Here is a 6,169-nt window from a genome sequence, read left to right as displayed (position 1 = left end):
AGTTAAGGAATTCTGCTTCCTAGGCAGTAAAATAACCAATGACGGACGGAGCAAGGAGGACATCAAAAGCAGACTCGCTATGGCAAAAAAGGCATTTCTGGCCAAGAGAAGTATACTAATATCAAATACTGGCCTTAATTTGAGGAAGAAATTTCTGAGGATGTACGTCTGGAGTACAGCATTGTATGGTAGTGAAACATGGACTGTGGGAAAACCGGAACAGAAGAGAATCGAAGCATTTGAGATGTGGTGCTATAGACGAATGTTGAAAATTAGGTGGACTGATAAGGTAAGGAATGAGGAGGTTCTACGCAGAATCGGAGAGGAAAGGAATATGTGGAAAACACCGATGAGGAGAAGGGACAGGATGATAGGACATCTGCTAAGACATGAGGGAATGACTTCCATGGTACTAGAGGGAGCTTTATAGGGCAAAAACTGTAGAGGAAGACAAAGACTGGAGAACGTCAAGCAAATAATTGAGGACGTAGGTTGCAAGTGCTACTCTGAGATGAAGAGGTTAGCCCAGGAAAGGAATTCGTGGCGGGTCGCATCAAACCAGTCAGTAGACTGATGAAGAAAAAAAAAAAAAAAAAAAAAAAGCAAATTATACAAGACGGGCTTTCCGCAACACGAAGTGATGTATTGCCAAAATTACGAGAGTGTATGTTCGAAGAAAACACCAACAATGTATTTACTTCCTCCGATATACATTTTTCGAGACCATCACGACATAAAAATCAAAGAAATTCGAGCAGGTGCAGACACCAACCGATAATTACTCTTGCACGATTCGTAGATGCAACAGGAAAGACGTAAATGGTAGCAATACACGAAGTACTTTCCGCCACACACCATGAGATGTTTTGTCGAGTGTATGTGTAGATATTCTAAAATAACTCCTGACGCAAGTCATCTTATTAAACAAATATATCTCCGCAGGTCTGACACGGACACGATGGGAAGATGGTCCCCACATACTTTTACTTCTTTGTGTGGAGTGCTAATACGATCTAGGATCGATTGTGGCAGCATATAATCTGCCACTGAAGCGAAAATGTGTACTGAAAAACTTAGTTAGAGTCCAACTTAAACTTCTTTGTATATGCCCCAGTGCAATTAAGTAAATAAAAAACGCCTTAGCTGTTAAGACTGGTAGCAAAGCCATAGATGGAAGGCTCTTCTTAACAGATAAACTTTTTCTTAATACAGCTAGTTATAAAATGCACCCATTGCTCCAGAAAGTCGAAAGCTTTTCAGGTGATACCTTGTATCTACTTCTCCTTTACCTTCCATACGTTATGTATCGCTATTACAAAAAGTGTTTCATATTTCCTATCACAGGCTTCCAGGGCTTGTGAAGGGGACTAAGCAGATAAACTGTTGACAAAGAACCCAATTCCGGAATCTTACCGTTTGGATATAAAATAAGTTTGAATAACGGATAAGTTTTAAAAACTTTCGCTTCACAGTAGGCACACAAACAGAGCAGAGAGCGTAGTCTTCAGTCCCTGTTGTAATTATGACATGACTTACCAATTTTGTCCCACTACAACAACAGATCCGAGAACTGGTACGTTCGCAATTAGGAGAGTAGCCTGTGGTGCTCCACGGATGCGCCTCACTCTCGACTTTGTATAAGAGGACCTCTATCACGTAGAAGACGACTCGACGACGAGTATTTGAAATATTTCCCGTAGCGGGGACTCCTGTAGACCTCACAGGCCAGGGATAGCTGTCTCCGCTGTGTGCGTACCGTGAAGCGGCAGATTTGCGAGTGGTCCGATCTTCAAGCTTGTTTTACATCCAAACGATACGTTTCCGAAAATGGGTGGGAACTTCATGAACTAAGTTCGCTCTAAAACTCCTAGAATCCTTAATAGGAATTGTGAACCACCTCTTATAACGTACACAACTTGCTTGAAACTACTGTTAACAGTAGGCAGCATTAACTGCGGCTTACCAGTGATTGTCTATGAAAAATACACAGTTGCAGCCATGCAGAACTACAAATGAGAGAATTTAGAACGAAACTGGAATTATATTAATACCTTCAGCTGATGACGGGCGTTGATATATATCAACAGAGACAGGTGAAAATGTGTGCCCTGACCGGGACTCAAAGCCGGGGTCTCCTGCTTACAAGACAGACGTTCTATCCGGATGAGCCACCAAGGGCACAGAGAGCAGTGCGACTTCAGGGACTATCTTGAGCACGCCTCCCGCGAGACTCACATTCTCACCTTGTATGTCCACACACTACATTCGTAGTGACCCTACCCAATTCGTTCTAGACGGCTGCAGGTCATCAGTGGCGTCTGTTCTTTTAGACATGTCCGAAAGAACATACACCATATCCATATAAGTATATAGTTCTGGCTAAACCGGCCATGACCTTCTTATTCTGTGGGGATGCACACATATTCCCCGAACTCTTACGGGACTTGATAAGAATGTCTTCCACGAGTAATGAGTGTGTTGCGGTGGGACACTACGAATGTAGTGTGTGGACATACAAGGTGAGAATGTGGGTCTCGCGTGAGTCGTGGGCAAGAGAGTCCCTGAAGCCTGCCCTCGGTGGCTCAGATGACTAGAGCGTCTGCCATGTAAGCAGGAGATCCCGGGTTCGAGTCCCGGTCAGGGCACACATTATCACCTTTCCACGTTGACATAATCAACGCCCGTCAGTAGCTGAAGGTATTAATAAAATTCTAATTTCGTTCTAGACGGCTGCAGCTCATCATTGGTGTTTGTTCTTTCAGACTTGTCCGAAAGAACAGACACCGTATCCGTATAAGAATAACAAATGAGAGATGTTGTGTTGTGAAAAACACCATGACTTACACTAACTTTGGGACCGTGTACAATTTTCCACCGCTAAAGAAATATCATTCTTTGGTTTTAGTGGAAATAAGTATCATTCTAGAAGAAATTACGTATAGCCTAAATGTCTTCTGTAAGGCGCTTGTAATTGTATCACATAGCTTGAATATCCTTCAAGCTTTAAAGTCGCTCGTTACGATGACAAATTCTCGTATACATAGCGCGGATCTCTAGAAAGACAGAAGAAAAAACATGCCGGGGCAACACATACAATTAAGGTGGGTCAGGGATCACTCAGGAATCATATTGGTTCAAATGGCTCTGAGCACTACGGGACTTAACATCTGTGGTCATCAGTCGCCTAGAACTTAGAACTACTTAAACCTAACTAACCTAAGGACATCACACACATCCGTGCCCGAGGCAAGATTCGAACCTGCGACCGTAGCATGCTCGCGGTTCCGGACTGAGCGCCTAGAGGAATCATATTCAGTCACTGTAGAGGCAGATACCAAAACACGTCATAAACATCTCATTTTTGGATATCACGAATTTAAATTAAGGGTATCATCTTTCAAGGAAAATTACCAGCTTCAGATTTGGGTACTGGGTTTCCATGTTCCGTTAAATAGACCAAGAGTTCACGACATGCAGTAGGAAGCGGCTACACGGCTAGCGGGGACTGCGTGGAGGGGGCGGACGGTTTTTTAGGTTAAAAGTCTCGGGAAAGTGTAGCAAGGGCTTCAGTTTCAAAGGGCGCAGGTAGAATACAAAAAAAGGGTAGAAAAGGGAACAGTCAATATTGTAGTTGCTAACTGGCGTAGATGTGTTGGAAAAGAACCAGAGCTCCAAGCAGTAATAGAATTCACTGAATCTCAAATCGTTATAGGTACAAAACGCTGACTGAAGCCGAAATTAAGTTAGGCAGAAGTTTTTACGAAGGGTCTAACAGCATTCAGAAAGAACAGATTAAATACCGTTGGTCGTGGAATGTTTATTACTGACAGAAGTACGAGTAGTTTACCGTTTAGTGAAACTGAAATAGATAGTTCCTGTACGTTAGTATGGGTAGAGATTATACTTGATAGCCGGAATACATTAATAATTGGTTTCTTTTACTCAACCCCTGAATCTCCGCCCCTCCCCCTCCCCCCCTCCCTGACTCAGATGATGCAGTTGCTGAACAGTTCAAAGAAAACTTGAGTCATTTTAAATAGATCCTCACTCAGACAACGTTAGTTGGTAATAATTCCAATCCAATCTCGATATGACACAGAAAATACACTTTTAAGTTGTTGGTAGGCATAAAACGTCGTCCGGAATTGTAGTGAATGCTTTCTCTAATTTGAACAACTAGTCCAGCAGCTCACTCAAAGTGTGTCGTCCTAGCAACAAATAATCCTAACCAGATATTGGGCATCCTGACAGGTACAGGGGTTAGTGACCACAAGGTTGTTGTACATACACTGAATACCGTAACATCCAAACTCACCAAGTAAAATACATCTATTTAAAAAACTCGATAAAAATTCGTTTCACGCCTTCCTAAGAGACACTCCCCACTCCCTCCAGTCTATGTAAGCGTAGAGCAGATGTGGTTTAAATTCAAAGAAACAGTACTGACGGTAATTCAGAGATACAAACCAAATAATTTAATAAGAGATGGCACTGCTACCCCCTTGGTACACAAAACATGTCATAACACAACAGCGGAAGTAACGTAAAAAGCCTACCAAATTTAAAAGAACGCAAAATCACCAAGATTGGAGAAATTTTACGGTACCTCGAAATTTAGCGCGAACGTTGATGTGAGATGGTTTAATAGTCCCCAATCGTTTAATAGTCCCCACAATGAAACTCTGTCTCGAAATCTGGCAGAATACCCAAGAAGACTGTGGTCGTACGTGAAGTACACTAGTATAAGACACAGTCAGTGCCTACACTGCGTGGTAACAATGGTGATGTTTGAAGAGATTTCGTGATTGCAGCCGATGGTCGTAAACTTACTTCCACGGTATTTCAGCTGGACACCTGCCAGTCATCTTTAGGTAAGCAATCAAAGACTGACGAAGACATTTTTCTTTCTTGTATTGTAATTTCATTCCCCTGCCCCATATGGGCAGGGGAGGGCTGGCAGCAGCACGGTCTACCGCTCTTCAGCTAAACGAGTTCACAAAATACATAAAGGGGGAACACCTACAAAAAAAGAGGGATAAAATGGGGACATAAGAAACACAGTAAAAGGAGATGATGGGAGTTGAAAAGATACACTAATACAGGGACATGCACAGGGGGACAGTTAAAAAGTCGACATATAGTTAAAAGAACACAGTTGGCAATTCGTTGCACACTTAAAATCACTGGAGTCAAACAAAAGTTAGAATGTCAGCCACAGTATAAAAAAATCACACGAACAGTCATGTACCATATAAATGTCGAGCACACAAAATACATCACTTGATGACACTGCATAACGGCACTGAACACAACACTAACTCAGCACGCTTGGTAATGAATAAAAACCTGGGACGATCTGCCAGGGGTGGGGGACAAGGGAGAATGGAATAGTAGGTGAGAAGGAGGGGAAAGAAAGGGGGATGAGGTGGGAGGACGCGCCGAAGGGGGGCCGGGGAGGGAAGGGACGGGAGAGCAAAACAGTTGAGGAAGGGGTGCAGGGACTCAGGAGGAAGGAGGAAAATCCACTCTGGGAGCAAGAGGGGAGTGGAAAAGGGGGGGGGGGCTGGGGAGGGAAGGGAAACAAGGTCAGACCACAGTTGGTAGGAAGGGTAGATGTCATGGCGAAGTTCAACATCCGGGATGGGGAGGTGCTGGAAATTGCTCTGATGAACGAGATGGAGTGTGTGGAGGTGGAGAGAGCGAGGGGTACAGCAATAGAAGCACAGCAATGGGCGGGGGGTGGTGAGGTAGGAGGAAACCAGGGGGTAGGAGGATGAAGCCGGCAGACAGTGTAGAGGATGTGGAGATGTTGGAGGAAAAGGATGAGGTGGGGGAAGGGGATGGGTCATACAGGAGTCATGTTGGGAAAGGAAGGCAGATACAGAAGACAAGGCAGAGCATGTGGCATTCTAGGATTTGAAGGGCCTTATAAAAGTGGGGGGGGGGGGGGGTGGATTCAGGCAATGCTTGCATAACAGAAGATAGGACGGATGAGGGATTTGTAGGTGTGGAGGATGGTGGAAGGATGCAATCCCCATGTCTGGCCAGACAGGAGTTTCAGGAGGTGGAGGCGGGAGTTGGCTGTCTGCTGGATGGTCAGGAGATGAAGGCTCCAGGTGCAGTGATGGTCGAAGGTGAGGCCAAGGTATCTCAGGGCAGGTTGTGAGCT

The 6,169-nt window shown here is 44.3% G+C and overlaps 1 non-coding gene across 1 annotated transcript; it reads left to right on the top strand.

Moving 5' to 3' along the window:
• The first annotated feature begins 2,570 nt into the window (after positions 1–2,570).
• Trnat-ugu lies at positions 2,571–2,645 on the top strand. The gene has a single exon. It is a non-coding gene; the product is annotated as a tRNA-Thr (tRNA).
• The last annotated feature ends 3,524 nt before the right edge of the window (positions 2,646–6,169 follow it).

This window comes from Schistocerca americana, chromosome 4 (assembly GCF_021461395.2).
Source record: "Schistocerca americana isolate TAMUIC-IGC-003095 chromosome 4, iqSchAmer2.1, whole genome shotgun sequence".
In the NCBI taxonomy this organism is placed as follows: domain Eukaryota; kingdom Metazoa; phylum Arthropoda; class Insecta; order Orthoptera; family Acrididae; genus Schistocerca; species Schistocerca americana.
This window is presented reverse-complemented; position numbering and strand designations above follow the sequence as displayed.